Consider the following 20562-nt stretch of genomic DNA (forward strand, 5'->3'; position numbering starts at 1 on the left):
AAACTCCGCGCTGTCCTTAATGCCGGTAGCGTCGAAAGTTTCGGGGAAATAACGAATCAAAGTTTTAATTATTTTGCCACGCTGCTGAACGAAAAGGCGAGATGGAGAGCGAATCGGAGAGAGAGAGTGTTGGGGAAGCCAACGTTCTCTGGGATCGAGAAAGGCGGAGAATCGTTTAAAGCCAACGTTCGCGAGGACTGAAACGTCGTCATAATGAAGCATCGCACCGTCGACGGTTTTGAGAAAAGGCGAATTTACGAATGGAACATTTAAGAATTTGGAACGGGAAGAGAGGTTGGTCTGAATACGAAGCGGCATACGAAACCAAGACGAAAGGGCCGAAGAATAAAAAGGAATATCAGCATTTTGAGTAGAAGCGTCCGAGAGGATAGCTTCCGGAGACGGGAGACCTGGGAGGAAATGATCAAAAGTGGCGGTAGAACACTTAATGTTCGGAGAGTCACGATCGGTTGAATTCAGAAAATCGGAGGTTTGCTGGACTCTGAAAGCCTGAATTTTAAGGTTAATATTGACGAGACCAATACCACCGGCGATAGCCTGGGGGTACAAATAATGTGATGAAACCCAGTGGGTTCCCGCCCAAAGGAAATTCACTAATTTAGACTGCCAATCGTGAATAAAAGAAGGAGGGGGTGAGATAATTTTGAGCCGATGCCAAAGAATAGAGGAAGCGAGCTGATGGAACAAAGGTGTTTAAAATGAAGCCAGCGACCAAGACCATTAAGGTGATCAGCGAAAGTGGTATTGGTGATGTCAAAATAACCAGGGCCAGAAGGCCTACGAGCAGCGCGCAGGTGGCATAAGAGCGGCTCAAGAGATAAAATGAAAAGCAGCCCGGAAAGAGGGCAGCCTTGTCGAATGCCTCTCGCGAATGGAATTTCACGGGTGAGTGTGTTATTAACGTGAACGCGAAAGATAGGGTCCGTGTAAACCACATTCAGAAAATTAATGAAATTAGAGCGAGCGTCTTAAACAGGTACACGTGATTAATGCGGTCGAAAGCCTTGCGAAAATCAACGTTAACAATTGCAAGTTTCTCATTTTTCAACTTTGCGAGACTAATAAGGTCACGCAAAACCGTGAGCGAGTGATAAATACACCTCCCAGGAATTGAATAAGTGTGGGAAGGGTGAATTAACTTCGAAATGACAGAATTTAGACGGTTTGCTAAAACTTTGGCTTATAGCTTATAATCAGAATTTGTTAGGGAAATAGGGCGCCAGTTAGCAAGGTTCATAAGGTCTCCCGTCTTCGGAAGGAGGGAGACGACGGAGCATGACAATTTTTTCCAAAAATTGGGACAAGTTAGAAGACCGTTAAATACATCGATTAAAATGGGCCCGAGAAGGTCCGAAAACACGATGTAATACTTAACAGGGATCTCGTCGAGACCGCTGGCCTTTCCGCGAGATAACCCTTTTAAGGCGCTGGTAATCTCCGAGAGGGAGAAAGTACCAGAAATGGTGGTAGCGTCATCAGCCTCAAGGGCTGGCAAGCTGCCCGAAAGGTAGTTATCGATGGTAGAGTCGCGAATATCGGTTGGCTTTGTATAAAGGCTCTCGTGATAGTTAGCGACTACTTCGCGGATAGTATCAGGGTCCGAGACGGTGATACCACGTGGGTCGTAAACGGGAGGGATAACATTGACGGCGTTAGCGTTTTTTCAAGCTTATAGAAGTCGCGGGAAGGGGTATCTATACAATTGAAAAACTATTCTCTCGTGGAGCGGTCTAATAAAAAAGATTTGAGACTCTCGCTATGTTCCTGGTGCTCGGGAGAACCGGGAGGACAAGCGGTCACCATTGCTTCGTGGTGGTGAATGGCAGCCGTATCGCGAACATTGCGACGGTGCCAAAACAACATGGAGAAGGACTTAATTTCGGGCTTCAGGACGCGAAACCACCACGAGGTCCAAGACTCCGTGAGCGGCTTAGCACGAAGAAGGCCCAAAAGCATATCGCGAGACTGCGAAAGAAAAACGTGGTCTTTTAAGCACCGCTGGTTCATACGCCAAAACGGTGGCGACCGGGGCATCGTGAAAGTGTCAAAAAATTGACACGAAATCGCGTCGTGGTCCGAAAAAAATGACGGGATATGACGAACGTTTTTAGGCGGAAATTGGAACGAACGTACATTCGGTCTAAACGAGCGGAGAGTAGTTTTTGGTGATTTTTAGCACGCCAGGTGAAACTTTGGGTGTCTGAATTTAGATGACGAAAAGCGTCAATTAAATCGAAATCAGTAACGAGATCGTTTAAATTTTGATAAAGGGGAAATCGATACTCATTACAATTATTACGATCGATAGGGGATAAACAACAAATGAAATCGCGGAAAAGAATTACAGTGTCAACAGGATCAATTTTGTCAACGATATTCTGAATATAGTTCAGGGTGTCAATCGCGATATTATTATTTGAAGACGAAATGTAAACACAAAAAAGATGAATTGGGCTCTCCGAAGAGAAAATCCCCGCGTTAAATTTCATATATAAGCAAACATCGCGGAAAGAATAAAAATAATTTATATAAGGACGAAGAGGAGGATGAATCGCGATTGACACACCTGAACTGCGTGGCGCCAAGGAGGGCACGTGATAAAAGACAGGTAGGGTGCGTACCTTTCCCTGCACGGCACCGAAACGCGACATGATTGAAACAATCATGGAGTCGTCGATTGCGGGTGAAACATTAGAGAGGAGTACCCTTTTCGGCGCTATGCCAATAGGGAGACACTCCAGGCACTCGTTACGGAAGTCAAGGCCGTCAGCAATCAGTTGACGAGCCCAGGTAGCATCGGAGAAATAGACGTAAATAAATCCGTTATTACGAAAAACATCAGTGATATTTTTCGAAGGCAGGACTTTGGAGATGGCCACTAAATAATCTTCAATAGTAGCGTTTCGATGAATAGAGCGGATAAAGCAAAAACACGAGAACCACCAATGGTCTAGAGAGAGAGGAGTAAAAACGCGAACAAGTAAAGAGACCAATAAGTAGGGGAGAAAACTAAGCTTTATAGGCGAAAAACTTTATTACGGCTGAACGGATAGAAATACCTCTGTCGTTTGGATTCGCTTGTCGGTTGAACGAATACGTATGAGGCAGTTGAAATCTCTCCCTCGTAATACGCTCGGAATTAGAGGTTTCCGACGAGGCAGTGACGTCAGCCCATGATGTACTAGCAGGCTGTTCTTCCGAAGAAGGAACTGTAGCATCGATAGTAGCTGCGGTGGTGGCATCGCTTTGAGAAGTTGAAGTAGCTGTAGAAGTGTTTACAGTAGTAAACGCAAAAGTGAGAGTAGGCTGGGATGAAGTTTCCTCTTGCGCTCCCGAAGAAGGAACAAATCCATGGCGCGAGATTTGAAATTTTAATTCACGCGCGCGCAAGCGGAATTAAAATGAAAAGTTTCAAAAGGCACTCGGGCCTAAAAAAACGAAAAAACTGATTTTCGGGAAACCGAAAAATGGTTATAAAACCAAAAATATCGGTCGAACCGGAAAAATAACTATCAAATTCAATAGCAGGATAGTTCAAGCTGCAAAATAATATAAAAATCGCCGCCCTTAGGCACTTTTAACTGTCGAAATACTTTAAAAACACGGAGCGCAATAAAACATGGTTTCCATGGAAAGCCGAATAGGGGGAGAGTGGTGGAGATATTTAGTATATACGCAATGTTAAGTTAAAAGGAACCACCGATGGACTGCATTGTAAAGGATTATATAATTAGCGAATAAGTAGATTAGTCCATCTTACCGATAGATAGCGCCTTATAAGGATAGCCTGCAGAAATTACGCGTTTAGCTGGCTGTCACCTCCGTATTCACTCCCTTTGAAATATTTTATCTAGACCTTTATCAAGGAGGATAGGAAGGGAGGTGAAGTAGGAGGGATGAGCGCGCCAGGATCCTTGTAAGAAGCTTAGCGCGCGCTCGGCGGGAAAATTTCGGAAAAATGGCGGCAAACACTAGCGTAGCGGCCGCAATCTTGCCGCCATTTTTCCGAAATTTTCCCGCCAAGCGCGCGCTAAGCTTCTTACAAGGATGCTGGCGCCTTCATCCCTCCTACTTCGCCTCCGACTTCGGTCCGGTGTGGGCTGGTAACTGGGCTTTGGCCCAGGCTAACGGAGAGGGGCCGGGCAAACTGGCCGTCTCGGCGGATTGAGTTGCCTGCTGTGGGGCAGCGGGCCTCCGTATGAGGGCACGGCGGACCCATCTCTCGGCCTTTTGGGGTTCCACTGGGATATCCGGTTCCAGCTGTGCCGGGTTATGCGGGCTGCTGTGTGCCCACCGTTCCCCTTTAGGCGCTCTCTCTAAAGGGCTTGGCTCTCTACCTTTCTAGGTGGGGTGTCGGCTGGCGTTGCCAGAGCATCCGCTCTCATTCCCACTGATGTGTGCGGAGTGGCGCGTTGGTCGGCCCATTGCTGCACCTTCTGCTGGGTTGAGCGGCTTGCATCGAGGGTGCGACCATTAGTAGTAGGGTTCTGCTACTCATGCTGGTTTTGTCACCTGTCCGGGCGTGTGGACGCTGGCGTAGGGCATTTTATGATGGACCTCCGATGGTGTGGTTTCAATCTTACCGGTACACCGGGCTATAAATCTGATGCATGCATGTACTTCGCCTCCCTTCCTACCCTCCTTGCCTTTATATACGTTTCCTATATCTATGGACGGGCGGTTGTCTCTCTTTAAAGAATTTATAGACCCATAATATCTAGGAGGATGGAAATACTGGAGGGGAAATATGGGTTTCATAGGCCTGGCAATATGGGGAATTCGGACATAAGGTACTAGAGACACCTAGCGGACACCGTAGTCAAAATTTCATCCGCGTGTTCGTTGGGACTTGCTTAGAAATGCGTGCCGGTTCCAAAATCGTGTTAAAGATTTATTTATTTTGTCTTCAAATTAAATAAACATCTCCGAAAATAGTTTCGTAGAATCCAGGTAGAATATTGGTGTTTCAACTTGTACAAAAAATCCGTATTATATTCCTAGATAATATAAATGGGCTATTTCAAGATTCCATATTTTAAAATTTTAATGCATAAAATATGGGATTGTCTAATTTGCTGAATTTCTGGACGTCTGCACCGCTGAATTTTGAAGGATTCATCCTACATAGAAGCTACTATCTTATAAACCGTCTGGACAAAATTGACTAATTTTCTGAAGTGCTGAATTTCTAGACCCGAAAATTTTACTTTATTTTCAAACCGTCTGGAAAAAATTGACTAATTTTCTGAAGTGCTGAATTTCTAGACCCGAAAATTTTACTTTATTTTCAAACCGTCTGGAAAAAATTGACTAATTTGCTGAAGTGCTGAATTTCTGGACCGAAAAATTTTGCTTTATTTTCGAATAGTTTCTATAATTGTCAAACAGTCTGGACCAAATTGACTAATTTGCTGAAGTGCAGAATTTCTGGACCCGAAAATTTTACTTAAGTATTCGAAAATAAAGTAATACTTTTCGGTCCAGAAATTCAGCACTTCAGCAAATTAGTAAATTTTTCCAGACGGTTTGAAAATAAAGTAAAATTTTCGGGTCTAGAAATTCAGCACTTCAGAAAATTAGTCAATTTTGTCCAGACGGTTTATAAGATAGTACTTGATTTTACTTCGGAGTGCGTTGCGAAAAACTTGATTCCTCTACGTTTTAATTCCCGTTGTACCTCTTTGCAAAGGAATTCGTTCCCGTGGTCTGATTGTACAATCTTTGGTTTTTGACCTGATTACAAGATTGATGGTCGTTCCTTTCTTATCCTTGGAAGCTACAGCGAAAGCGTATTTGCTAAATACGTCTATACAACATAATAGGTATCGATATCCACTATTGTGGTTTTTGATATCTTGCAGGTCTGCCAGGTCGAGTTGCCATTGTTCGTCTATTCCATATACGATTGTCTTGTTTATTCTGAATTTATGTTTTATCGGCTTGTGTAAAGTATACGTATCCTAACGTTTTAGAAATTCCTGAACGTCATTTATGGAAACTTTAAGACCCTTTGCTCTGATAGCCCGATAAAGACCGTGTATTTCACCATAACTTCCGGGGTCCTTTACACTAAAGTATATTTCTTCAAGCCTATCCATTCATCGTACAGTTCAGTTTCCGTTCGTTATACCAGTACGCGAACTCAAATAGCTCCAAAACGATAATAATAAATAATAACAAAAACGCCGTTATAACTTTAGGTGATTTTAAATAAGAAACAAATAAAGAGGTTATCAACCCAGACGGAATAGGATCGATGCCACCTTCCATGTTGAGGTGTAATTCGTGAATGAAAGAATTGAAACTTGATATATGGTTATATTCTTTATTTCAAATTTATCCAACTCAATAATCCATTACCGTACATTGATTCGGGACTTGGGGGAAAATAAATTATCGTATACCTTCTCTGGTGAATCGTTAGAAATAATAGGTACGTTATCAATGGGGGATTCAAAGGGAAATTTATTTTTTACAAGTGATTTGGGTACATTTTCCTTGGTCAACAATTCGTAAAATTTATCCATAAAACCTCCCGTTAATCGATTAATTTACCATTTTAAACGACTTTTCGCTATTTAAGAAATGGCCTACCAGTGGCCTACCGCCCAATAATAGATTATTTTACCATTTTAAACGAATTTTGGCTTTTTAAGAAAGGGCCTACCAGTGGCCTACCTCCCGTTAATAGATTATTTTACCATTTTAAACGAATTATGGCTTGTTAAGAAAGGGCCTACCAGTGTCCTATCTCCCTTTAATAGATTTTTTTACCATTTTAAACGAATTTTCGCTATTTTAGAAAGGGCCTACCAGTGGCCTACCTCCCAATAATAGATTATTTTACCATTTTAAACGAATTTTGGCTTTTTAAGAAAGGGCCTACCAGTGGCCTACCTCCCGTTAATAGATTATTTTACCATTTTAAACGAATTATGGCTTGTTAAGAAAGGGCCTACCATCAGTAGCCTACCTTCCGTTAATAGATTATTTTACCATTTTAAACGAATTTTCGCTTTTTAAGAAAGGGCCTACCAGTGGCCCACCTCCCGTTAATAGATTATTTCACCATTTTAAACGAATTTTCACTATTTAAGAAAGGGTATACCAGTGGCATACCTCCCGTTAATATATTAATTTAACATTTTAAACGAATTTTGTCTTTTTAAGAAAGGGCCTACCTCCCGTTAATAGATTATTTTACCGTTTTAAACGAATTTTGGCTTTTTAAGAAAGGGCCTACCAGTGGCCTACCTCCCGTTATTAGATTATTTTACCATTTTAAACGAATTTTCGCTATTTGAGAAAGGGCCTACCAGTGGCCTACCTCCCGTGAATTGATTATTTTCCCATTTTAAACGAATTTTCGCTATTTAAGAAAGGGCCTACCAGTGGCCTACCTCCCGTGAATATATTATTTTCCCATTTTAAACGAATTTTCGCTATTTAAGAAATGGCCTACCAGTGGCCTACCTCCCGTGAATAGATTATTTTCCCATTTTAAACGAATTTTCGCTATTTGAGAAAGGGCCTACCAGTGGCCTACCTCCCGTGAGTATTTTATTTTACCATATTAAACGAATTTTCGCTATTTGAGAAAGGGCCTACCAGTGGCATGCCTCCCATGAATAGATTATTTTTGCATTTTAAACGAATTTTCGCTATTTAAAAAATGTCCTACGAGTGGCCTGCCTCCGGTGAATAGATTATTTTTCCATTTTAAACGAATTTTCGCTATTTGAGAAAGGGCCTACCAGTGCCTACCTCCCAATAATAGATTATTTTACCATTTTAAACGAATTTTGGCTTTTTAAGAAAGGGCCTACCAGTGGCCTACCTCCCGTTAATAGATTATTTTCCCATTTTAAACGAATTTTCGCTATTTGAAAAAGGGCCTACCAGTGGCCTACCTCCCGTGAATAGATTATTTTCCCATTTTAAACGAATTTTCGCTATTTGAGAAAGGGCCTACCAGTGCCTACCTCCCAATAATAGATTATTTTACCATTTTAAACGAATTTTGGCTTTTTAAGAAAGGGCCTACCAGTGGCCTACCTCCCGTTAATAGATTATTTTACCATTTTAAACGAATTATGGCTTGTTAAGAAAGGGCCTACCAGTGGCCTACCTCCCGTTATTAGATTATTTTACCATTTTAAACGAATTTTCGCTATTTGAGAAAGGGCCTACCAGTGGCCTACCTCCCGTGAATTGATTATTTTCCCATTTTAAACGAATTTTCGCTATTTAAGAAAGGGCCTACCAGTGGCCTACCTCCCATGAATAGATTATTTTACCATTTTAAACGAATTTTCGCTATTTGAAAAAGGGCCTACCAGTGGCCTACCTCCCGTGAATAGATTATTTTCCCATTTTAAATGAATTTTCGCTATTTGAGAAAGGGCCTACCAGTGCCTACCTCCCAATAATAGATTATTTTACCATTTTAAACGAATTTTGGCTTTTTAAGAAAGGGCCTACCAGTGGCCTACCTCCCGTTAATAGATTATTTTACCATTTTAAACGAATTATGGCTTGTTAAGAAAGGGCCTACCAGTGTCCTATCTCCCTTTAATAGATTTTTTTACCATTTTAAACGAATTTTCGCTATTTGAGAAAGGGCCTACCAGTGCCTACCTCCCAATAATAGATTATTTTACCATTTTAAACGAATTTTGGCTTTTTAAGAAAGGGCCTACCAGTGGCCTACCTCCCGTTAATAGATTATTTTACCGTTTTAAACGAATTTTGGCTTTTTAAGAAAGGGCCTACCAGTGTCCTATCTCCCTTTAATAGATTTTTTTACCATTTTAAACGAATTTTCGCTATTTTAGAAAGGGCCTACCAGTGGCCTACCTCCCAATAATAGATTATTTTACCATTTTAAACGAATTTTGGCTTTTTAAGAAAGGGCCTACCAGTGGCCTACCTCCCGTTAATAGATTATTTTACCATTTTAAACGAATTATGGCTTGTTAAGAAAGGGCCTACCAGTGTCCTATCTCCCTTTAATAGATTTTTTTACCATTTTAAACGAATTTTCGCTATTTGAGAAAGGGCCTACCAGTGCCTACCTCCCAATAATAGATTATTTTACCATTTTAAACGAATTTTGGCTTTTTAAGAAAGGGCCTACCAGTGGCCTACCTCCCGTTAATAGATTATTTTACCGTTTTAAACGAATTTTGGCTTTTTAAGAAAGGGCCTACCAGTGTCCTATCTCCCTTTAATAGATTTTTTTACCATTTTAAACGAATTTTCGCTATTTTAGAAAGGGCCTACCAGTGGCCTACCTCCCAATAATAGATTATTTTACCATTTTAAACGAATTTTGGCTTTTTAAGAAAGGGCCTACCAGTGGCCTACCTCCCGTTAATAGATTTTTTTACCATTTTAAACGAATTTTCGCTATTTGAGAAAGGGCCTACCAGTGCCTACCTCCCAATAATAGATTATTTTACCATTTTAAACGAATTTTGGCTTTTTAAGAAAGGGCCTACCAGTGGCCTACCTCCCGTTAATAGATTATTTTACCGTTTTAAACGAATTTTGGCTTTTTAAGAAAGGGCCTACCAGTGTCCTATCTCCCTTTAATAGATTTTTTTACCATTTTAAACGAATTTTCGCTATTTTAGAAAGGGCCTACCAGTGGCCTACCTCCCAATAATAGATTATTTTACCATTTTAAACGAATTTTGGCTTTTTAAGAAAGGGCCTACCAGTGGCCTACCTCCCGTTAATAGATTATTTTACCATTTTAAACGAATTATGGCTTGTTAAGAAAGGGCCTACCATCAGTGGCCTACCTTCCGTTAATAGATTATTTTACCATTTTAAACGAATTTTCGCTTTTTAAGAAAGGGCCTACCAGTGGCCTACCTCCCGTTAATAGATTATTTCACCATTTTAAACGAATTTTCACTATTTAAGAAAGGGTATACCAGTGGCATACCTCCCGTTAATAGATTAATTTAACATTTTAAACGAATTTTGGCTTTTTAAGAAAGGGCCTACCTCCCGTTAATAGATTATTTTACCGTTTTAAACGAATTTTGGCTTTTTAAGAAAGGGCCTACCAGTGGCCTACCTCCCGTTATTAGATTATTTTACCATTTTAAACGAATTTTCGCTATTTGAGAAAGGGCCTACCAGTGGCCTACCTCCCGTGAATTGATTATTTTACCATTTTAAACGAATTTTCGCTATTTGAGAAAGGGCCTACCAGTGGCCTACCTCTTGTGAATAGATTATTTTACCATTTTAAACGAATTTTCGCTATTTGAGAAAGGGCCTACCAGCGTCCTACCTCCCGTGAATAGATTATTTCACCATTTTAAACGAATTTTCACTATTTAAGAAAGGGTATACCAGTGGCATACCACCCGTTAATAGATTAATTTAACATTTTAAACGAATTTTGGCTTTTTAAGAAAGGGCCTACCTCCCGTTATTAGATTATTTGACCATTTTAAACGAATTTTCGCTATTTGAGAAAGGGCCTACCAGTGGCCTACCTCCCGTGAATTGATTATTTTACCATTTTAAACGAATTTTCGCTATCTGAGAAAGGGCCTACCAGCGGCCTACCTCCCATGAATAGATTATTTTACCATTTTAAACGAATTTTCGCTATTTGAAAAAGGGCCTACCAGTGGCCTACCTCCCGTGAATAGATTATTTTACCATTTTAAACGAATTTTCGCTATTTGAGAAAGGGCCTACCAGTGCCTACCTCCCGTGAATAGATTATTTTACCATTTTAAACGAATTTTCGCTATTTGAGAAAGGGCCTACCAGCGTCCTACCTCCCGTGAATAGATTATTTCACCATTTTAAACGAATTTTCACTATTTAAGAAATGGTATACCAGTGTCATACCTCCCGTTAATAGATTAATTTAACATTTTAAACGAATTTTGGCTTTTTAAGAAAGGGCCTACCTCCCGTTAATAGATTATTTTACCGTTTTAAACGAATTTTGGCTTTTTAAGAAAGGGCCTACCAGTGGCCTACCTCCCGTTATTAGATTATTTTACCATTTTAAACGAATTTTCGCTATTTGAGAAAGGGCCTACCAGTGCCTACCTCCCGTGAATAGATTATTTTACCATTTTAAACGAATTTTCGCTATTTGAGAAAGGGCCTACCAGCGTCCTACCTCCCGTGAATAGATTATTTCACCATTTTAAACGAATTTTCACTATTTAAGAAATGGTATACCAGTGTCATACCTCCCGTTAATAGATTAATTTAACATTTTAAACGAATTTTGGCTTTTTAAGAAAGGGCCTACCTCCCGTTAATAGATTATTTTACCGTTTTAAACGAATTTTGGCTTTTTAAGAAAGGGCCTACCAGTGGCCTACCTCCCGTTATTAGATTATTTTACCATTTTAAACGAATTTTCGCTATTTGAGAAAGGGCCTACCAGTGGCCTACCTCCCGTGAATTGATTATTTTACCATTTTAAACGAATTTTCGCTATCTGAGAAAGGGCCTACCAGCGGCCTACCTCCCATGAATAGATTATTTTACCATTTTAAACGAATTTTCGCTATTTGAAAAAGGGCCTACCAGTGGCCTACCTCCCGTGAATAGATTATTTTACCATTTTAAACGAATTTTCGCTATTTGAGAAAGGGCCTACCAGTGCCTACCTCCCGTGAATAGATTATTTTACCATTTTAAACGAATTTTCGCTATTTGAGAAAGGGCCTACCAGTGGCCTACCTCTTGTGAATAGATTATTTTACCATTTTAAACGAATTTTCGCTATTTGAGAAAGGGCCTACCAGCGTCCTACCTCCCGTGAATAGATTATTTTACCATTTTAAACGAATTTTCACTTTTTAAGAAAGGGCCTACCAGTGTCCTATCTCCCTTTAATAGATTTTTTTACCATTTTAAAGAATTTTCGCTATTTTAGAAAGGGCCTACCAGTGGCCTACCTCCCTTTAATAGATTTTTTTATCATTTTAAACGAATTTTCGCTATTTGAGAAAGGGCCTACCAGTGGCCTACCTCCCGTGAATTGATTATTTTACCATTTTAAACGAATTTTCGCTATTTGAGAAAGGGCCTACCAGTGGCCTACCTCTTGTGAATAGATTATTTTACCATTTTAAACGAATTTTCGCTATTTGAGAAAGGGCCTACCAGTGGCCTACCTCCCGTGAATAGATTATTTCACCATTTTAAACGAATTTTCACTATTTAAGAAAGGGTATACCAGTGGCATACCTCCCGTTAATAGATTAATTTAACATTTTAAACGAATTTTGGCTTTTTAAGAAAGGGCCTACCTCCCGTTAATAGATTATTTTACCGTTTTAAACGAATTTTGGCTTTTTAAGAAAGGGCCTACCAGTGGCCTACCTCCCGTTATTAGATTATTTTACCATTTTAAACGAATTTTCGCTATTTGAGAAAGGGCCTACCAGTGGCCTACCTCCCGTGAATTGATTATTTTACCATTTTAAACGAATTTTCGCTATCTGAGAAAGGGCCTACCAGCGGCCTACCTCCCATGAATAGATTATTTTACCATTTTAAACGAATTTTCGCTATTTGAAAAAGGGCCTACCAGTGGCCTACCTCCCGTGAATAGATTATTTTACCATTTTAAACGAATTTTCGCTATTTGAGAAAGGGCCTACCAGTGCCTACCTCCCGTGAATAGATTATTTTACCATTTTAAACGAATTTTCGCTATTTGAGAAAGGGCCTACCAGCGTCCTACCTCCCGTGAATAGATTATTTCACCATTTTAAACGAATTTTCACTATTTAAGAAATGGTATACCAGTGTCATACCTCCCGTTAATAGATTAATTTAACATTTTAAACGAATTTTGGCTTTTTAAGAAAGGGCCTACCTCCCGTTAATAGATTATTTTACCGTTTTAAACGAATTTTGGCTTTTTAAGAAAGGGCCTACCAGTGGCCTACCTCCCGTTATTAGATTATTTTACCATTTTAAACGAATTTTCGCTATTTGAGAAAGGGCCTACCAGTGGCCTACCTCCCGTGAATTGATTATTTTACCATTTTAAACGAATTTTCGCTATCTGAGAAAGGGCCTACCAGCGGCCTACCTCCCATGAATAGATTATTTTACCATTTTAAACGAATTTTCGCTATTTGAAAAAGGGCCTACCAGTGGCCTACCTCCCGTGAATAGATTATTTTACCATTTTAAACGAATTTTCGCTATTTGAGAAAGGGCCTACCAGTGGCCTACCTCTTGTGAATAGATTATTTTACCATTTTAAACGAATTTTCGCTATTTGAGAAAGGGCCTACCAGCGTCCTACCTCCCGTGAATAGATTATTTTACCATTTTAAACGAATTTTCGCTTTTTAAGAAAGGGCCTACCAGTGTCCTATCTCCCTTTAATAGATTTTTTTACCATTTTAAACGAATTTTCGCTATTTTAGAAAGGGCCTACCAGTGGCCTACCTCCCTTTAATAGATTTTTTTTATCATTTTAAACGAATTTTCGCTATTTGAGAAAGGGCCTACCTCCCGTTAATAGATTATTTTACAGTTTTAAACGAATTTTGGCTTTTTAAGAAAGGGCCTACCAGTGTCCTACCTCCCATATTTAGTGTTGTTGTGGGGAAAGTTTATTAAAGAATGCAGAATTCAAAATGACGAAAATTTATTGAAACCGTTTTGCTTCCGACATTTTGGCTAACTGCCTTTTCTTTTTAAAAACCAATTCCTCGTTCCTATAATTTTATAGGCAGCTCCTTTTAAATGAAGATATAAAAAGAGTGATATAAAATAATATGGTAGATTTTACATTCCTACACTCTTAAGAAATTGGGGTGTTGTTTCAAACCGTTTTAACACTATTTGTACACGTTTTCAAGAGTCGAAATTTGACACTGTTCGGGGTGTTTTATTACCCACTTTTCGGTGTTAACACCTTCACAAAATTTATCTCTTAAAAATACGGTGTAAAAAATGATATTTATAACTCCTTTTCCACACTATTTAAACACTCTTTGTTTGTGACACAAAATATTTTCAATAACCGTGTAATAACACACCTTTAAAGAGTCATTTTGCACCTTGTAAGCGATAAATCACACCTTTCAAGAGTAAAATCACACCCGTGAAGGAGTTCCAAGCCCTTTCAAAGAGTTATATAACACCTTTAAGTATTAAAATTACACTTTTAAAGGTGTAAATGTGCACTTTAAAAAGTGAGAGTGTACCTGGTAAGAGTTAAATATAACCTTAAGGTGTAAATAAGCCATTTTTATAGAATAAAATCACACTTTTAAAGGTGTAAATGCATACTTTAAAAGATAAAAATTACATCTGATGACAGTTGAATCATACCTCTAGAAGTGTAAATAGGTTCTTTTAAAGGTGTGAAATAACACTTTTGAAGGTGCAAAAGCACGCTTTTAAAGGTGCCAAGTCACGCTTTTAAAGGTGCCAAGTCACGCTTTTAAAGGTGCCAAGTCACTTTTTTAAAGGTGCAAAATTACGCTTTTAAAGGTGTAAAATAACACTTTTAAAGGTGTAAATACTCTTGGTAAGATAATGCCTTTTTGAAAGGTACATTGCACCTATAAAAGCTCAATAACAATTTTATTGGTGTTACTATGTCATTTTTAAGTGTTCAAAAAGCCTTTAATTAGTTAAAAAACCATTGAAAAATGTGTTGAGGTTTACAGCACGACAAACCGGGCGCAACGGTAGAATGATAGAGACAATTACAAAAAACGTTAAGTATAACTAACGCAACGCAATGCAACGACGACGACGACGGGTAGTATTGCCCAGACGATGGTGTCTGTTGAATTTGAGCCGCAGGGGTGCTGTTGAAAAATCGTTTGGTTGCTAGGTTCTGCGAAAATGTTGGTTGACGGGAAGGAATAGGGACGTAGGCATTTTTTAGAGCATTAAGGCTTGCAGTTTCTTGCCTATCCCGGTTTTCCATCGTTTTAGCCTGAAGATCAGCTTGTTCGTAAGATCTTTCTATAGCTAAAAGTTCATGAAGTGTTATATTAGTGTTTCAAAGAGCTTGTCGACGCAATTGGGACGAATTGCAGGTTCGAATAATATGACGCATTATTTCCATGTCGACGTCGGCGAAATCGCACGTTTTTGAAAGAGTACGCAGAAGTGTTTGGAATTCATCGATAGTTTCAGACGCACCTTGATTAGCCTGGCGGAAATTGAACACCTCATATGTGGTGTGACGACGTGGCAGGAAATGAGCGTTGAGAGTTTGGATAGTGAGTTGATACGCGTCTCGAGAAGGAAATCTAGGTTGCACTATTGAATGAATGAACATTATTCAATTTTAACGTTAATTTAAACTATATTAGAGCCGATTCGATTTTTTTTAAAAGGCATACTTTCGCTACCGTGTATTATTTATATTGATTAAAAACATTTTGTTTACAAACTTGGAAAACCATTTTTTTTGGAAATTTGGTAGTAGTATTATATCTGAAAAAAATATTTCTTTAACTTTATTTATCTTCAGCTTTATCTATATATCTATTTAAAACTGTTGTTGTTTATTTTATAACTGAATTTATTTATCTATCTATCAAGTTATAATTGTTTCTATCTATATATATCTATTTCTAACTATCTTTCTAAATCTTTATTTATCTATATAAAGCTCTAAATCTTCATCAAATTTGTAAATAAAAACAATTTGATTTGATTTTGATTTGATTTGATCTTTATATCTTTATTAATATTTATCTCTCTCCCTCTCTTTGTAATTATATATTTCTATCTATCTATCTATCTATCTATCTATATAGAGTGTACATTTATCTTTTCGAAAATATTTTACCTATGGAACATTCCAATATAACGCTTCGTCCATTTTTTCTTTCATCCATAGCTACTGGTTTTGTTATGTGGGGTGCTTCCCCATCCCTCCGCAACTCTGGAATAATTTATTTTTTAAATTACAATGTTGATGAGTAAGTCTATTATTGTTTGCATTATTTTTGATTTTTTAATTGGTGGTCAAACTATGCCAGTGGTGCGCAAATGGGTGATCTTTTCAGTAAACGGCCATGTCAAACTTAAGTGTTTATCTCTAAAAGATAATAAAATCCTATAATACAAAAAAATTACTATAAGCATGGCGATTTCAACCTTTAAAAAGGCTTCCTTTGGGATCACAAACTTGGTCACCGCTGTATTAGACTATAATTTTAAACATCTACTTACCGAACAAAAGTTTTGTGCCTAATTCTTTTTGGCGATGTAAAATACACCTTCGACGCATTCGATACTGTGATAAGACTCCCTAGAGATGAATAAATTTATGTTTGTTCAATTAACTGGTGTAATTAGGTTTAAAAGAATGAAAAAAAAATTAAAAAAATTCTAGAACTACATATTTTATCGTAGTTCAAGTGATATTTCCTAATTTAATTATCATTGACGTGTTTCACAAATTTTGTAACGCCCAAAAATCCCATTCCCCGCCATTGAAAAGAAGGGAATAATCACCACCAGGAAGACTCAAATTGATCGAAAGATTTTATGAAAGGCGAACCGAACACAACGTTTCGGTGTTTCTTTGACGAATGCAACACGTTGAAGAAGGATGGTTAGGGTTGTTGAGTTTACGGTCAACGAAGTTTCAGTGTATACTAATAATAATAATAAGTAGTTAGGCTAATTTCCAAAGCACCACCTTAGGTCCAAGTCATCTAGAGACTTTCAATGCCTTTAAAATTAACCTTATATCCATGTTTCTTCCGTATAAAAACTAAACAAACAATTGTCCTCCACCCAAATGTCGCATTCCTAAAAACTGCATTCACTGATTTATATTTCGCGACCTTTGTTTCGTCTTTCATAAAAACTTTCGACCAATGTGAGTCTTCCGGGTTGTTAATGTTCCCTTTTCAATGGCGGGGAATGGGATTTTTGGGCGTTACATAATTTGTGAAACACGTCAATGATAATTAAATTAGGAAATATCACTTAAACTACGAAAAAATATGTAGTTCTAGAATTTTTTTAAGATTTATTTTTTTCATTCTTTTAAACCTAATTTCACCAGTTAATTGAACAAACATAAATTTATTCATCTCGAGTCTTATCACAGTTTCGAATGCGTCGAGGGTGTATTTTACATCGCCAAAAAGAATTAGGCACAAAACTTTTATTCGGTAAGTAGATGTTTAAAATTATAGTCTAATACAGCGGTGACCAAGTTTGTGATCCCAAAGGAAGCCTTTTTAAAGGTTGAAATCGCCATGCTTATAGTAATTTTTTTGTATTATAGGATTTTATTATCTTTTAGAGATAAACACTTTTAAGTTTGACATGGCCGTTTACTGAAAAGATCACCCATTTGCACACCACAAGCGTAATTTGACCACCAATTAAAAAGGCAAAAATATTGCAAACAATAATAGATTGAAATATACAGGCTGCTTCGTGGGTCAGTGCTTACGGCAGCCTACTTCCAGGGGTTAGTAGGCCAAACTTGGAAGCCCTCTAGCGCTCTTTAAACTCGTCGCAGAGAATCGCGACTGAAACAAACATAATTCTCAGCTCATCCCCTACAACCACCAGAAATTTCTGTACTGACCATTGAATCACCCTGTATAATTACAAAGTGAGGGAGTGAAATAAATATTAATTAAGATTTAGAAAGATAAAGTTATAAATTGATATATAGATAGATAAAAATATAAATAGATAGATAGAAAAATACAGTAATAAATAGATAGATAAATAAATACAGTATTAAATAAATAGATAAATAAATACAGTAATAAATAGATAGATATATAAAGATTTCAAAACATACTCGGCGATCAAGAGATTTTTTAAAAGTGAAATGTTAAATTATAATAAAAATTTCACGAAATTCTGTTAAGTTTTCTTTAACAAAATACTAACTGTTTTAAATATTTTACTAATCGTTTTTTAAATTTATATTTACTTCTGTTTTTGTTATTTTATGATATACTTCTAAAAAGAGGGCTATAAGTCGCATGAAGACTTGGCCCTCTAATACCTTAGACAAACCTAAAAGGAATTAAAATATTTGATTTGATTTGAAGATATCGATAAATACAGTAATTAATAGATAAATAGATCGATAAATGAAGTTAAAGATATATTAATTTTCAGATATAATACTACTAACAAATTTCCAAAACAATGGTTTTAAAAATTTCAAAACAAAATGTTTAATTGAAAATAAATCATAAAAATCAATAGATTGGAAGAAAAATTATGCCTTTTAAAAAGATCGAATCGGCGCTAAAATAGTTTAAATTAACGTTAAAATTGAATAGTGTTCATTTAATCTTTCAATTACGCGACATAAACTTGCTAATCGTATCTTCGCTCAAGTAATACACAATTTAAAACGAAGTAAAGTCAACGATAAAATTGGGTATAAAATAAATCCAACGCGACGTCTTGATGGTATGCCTTTTCTCCTCGTAGATATGCTTTTAACGATTGTAGCTGTAAATGGGAGGTACACTGAGAGAAATTTCTGTACTTTCTACAGAGTTTTTGTACAGTATTAATGTGTGCGAAATTTTTGCAGTACGTTAACGCGTCTTGAACACGTTCCCACCAGGCTCCTCTCTTGATGAATTTCTTTACAAACTCCACTAATTTTTACTTTTATTATAGGCTTACTTATGTAACAACAGTAACATTCATGCTACTGATAAATAAACCCTATAGCAGATTAGGTGAAATCCCACACCAAAGATTTGCCACCTAAGCATACAGAGCCTTTGTCATCCGTCAGGTCGTTTATCGTCGTCGCACAAGGGCACGATTTAAAATGTCGCTCACGGCAGCATGACTGTGCGGGTCGCTTCTCGTGTCATGACGCGACTAGCGACTCTCACCTCTTTTGTAACTCAAACCTTAAGCACGTGATTATTTTGAGGTATCACAAATAAAATTGCGTTGTTTTTTCTCTACTCTAGACTGTGAGTAGACGAATTAGCAGACGGAAATCCAGTAGTTTAGCGAACGTCTCGCGTTGGCCGAGCAGGTTCTATGGTAACCGAATGTCTTATTTTTAAAATTACAGTTTAGCAACTTGCGCAAAAATTACCAAAATTAAAATAACATAGACGACGAATTTTTCTAGTGCACAAGATTTATTTAAAACATAAATATTTAATTTGTGTAATTAAATATTTATGTATGATTTGAGCGCCACTAGCGGATTGTTTTCTAAATAGTTTTTACATTGAAGCCATTATAAAAACGAGCGTGGCGCTGAACACGTTATAGTACATTTTATAGGGGGAAAATCCTTGCTCGCGGAATTTCGACGAATGTGTTGGCCACTGTAGCGTGAACAGCGCGTGATCAAAGTTGACCGTGGTTCACCAGTGCGGCGCTGATGGCGTAACTTTCGTTACCAGCCAAATGAAAAGCATGGACCAAAGACAAGGTTCTTTAAAAGTTCTAATCGGACCACACGACAAAATTTCAAAACCCGTTCTAGTTTGTTATCCGATTTCTATATTGGCTTCACGAAATGCAGTTGCAGAGTCAGCTGTCAGTTATTTCTTTGTATTATTCTAACCCATAAGTTAACTTTGTATTTACATTAGAATAAGATATAACAGGTTCAAATCTTTTCTTAAAAAAATCTGAGCATGTGGGAATTTTTGTTTTAAAATCTGTACATGGTACACTTTAAAAATCTTCGATCAGGGGTGAAATAATTTTCGGGTTTTTGACATGGCAACGCTGCTCATGAGTCATGACTCCTGACTGAAGCACGGCCAACTTTGATCACGCGCTGTTCGCGCTACTACGGCCAACACATTCGTCGAAATTCCGCGAGCAAGGATTTTCCCCCTATAAACTGTACTATAATGTGTAGGAGGTCAGCGCCACGCTCGGTGGTTATATTGTCTTCAATGTAAAAACTATACTAAAAATAATAATCCGCTAGGGGCGTTGACGTCATACACATCTTTTGCTAATAGGTTAACACAGAAACGTCAACGAATGAGATGGCCGCTGTAGCGCGAGAGATGCGCGAGAAATCAAAGTTGGCCGTGACTGATGTTAGTGTCGAAAATTTGGAGCGCTCCCGACACAAAGACGAGGCAAGCCTTGGGCATTTTATTTCATTCTTATTCTTAGCGAAATCATCAATTTATTCCGAAGATTATTATTATTGTTAATAGTTAGTATTATTTATTCATTTTAATTAACATAAAAGTAGTATTAAAGGTAATATACCGTAGTGTCTGTTTTAAACGGTGTCCGTTTGTAAATAGTCCTCGGCTATTTAGGTCCGTTTGCGGAAAGGCCTGGTAGCGGCTATTTTGGATCGGCAAACGGGTACGGGCTTAAATAGCCGAGGACTATTTTCGCACGGAAACGGTTCAAAAATAGACACGGCTGTAATACGCGGTAATGAATGAGAACAGAAAATGCGAGTTGTAACCCTTCAGGTTCATTTTCCCCCGTATACTTATTTTTTTTTACTTTTTCTGTGTTTTATTTACTTTTGTTATTACGTTTTCCCCGCACTCTTGA

This window comes from Leiobunum rupestre, chromosome 10 (genome assembly GCF_980474605.1).
Source record: "Leiobunum rupestre chromosome 10, qqLeiRupe1.1.hap1, whole genome shotgun sequence".
NCBI lineage: Eukaryota > Metazoa > Arthropoda > Arachnida > Opiliones > Sclerosomatidae > Leiobunum > Leiobunum rupestre.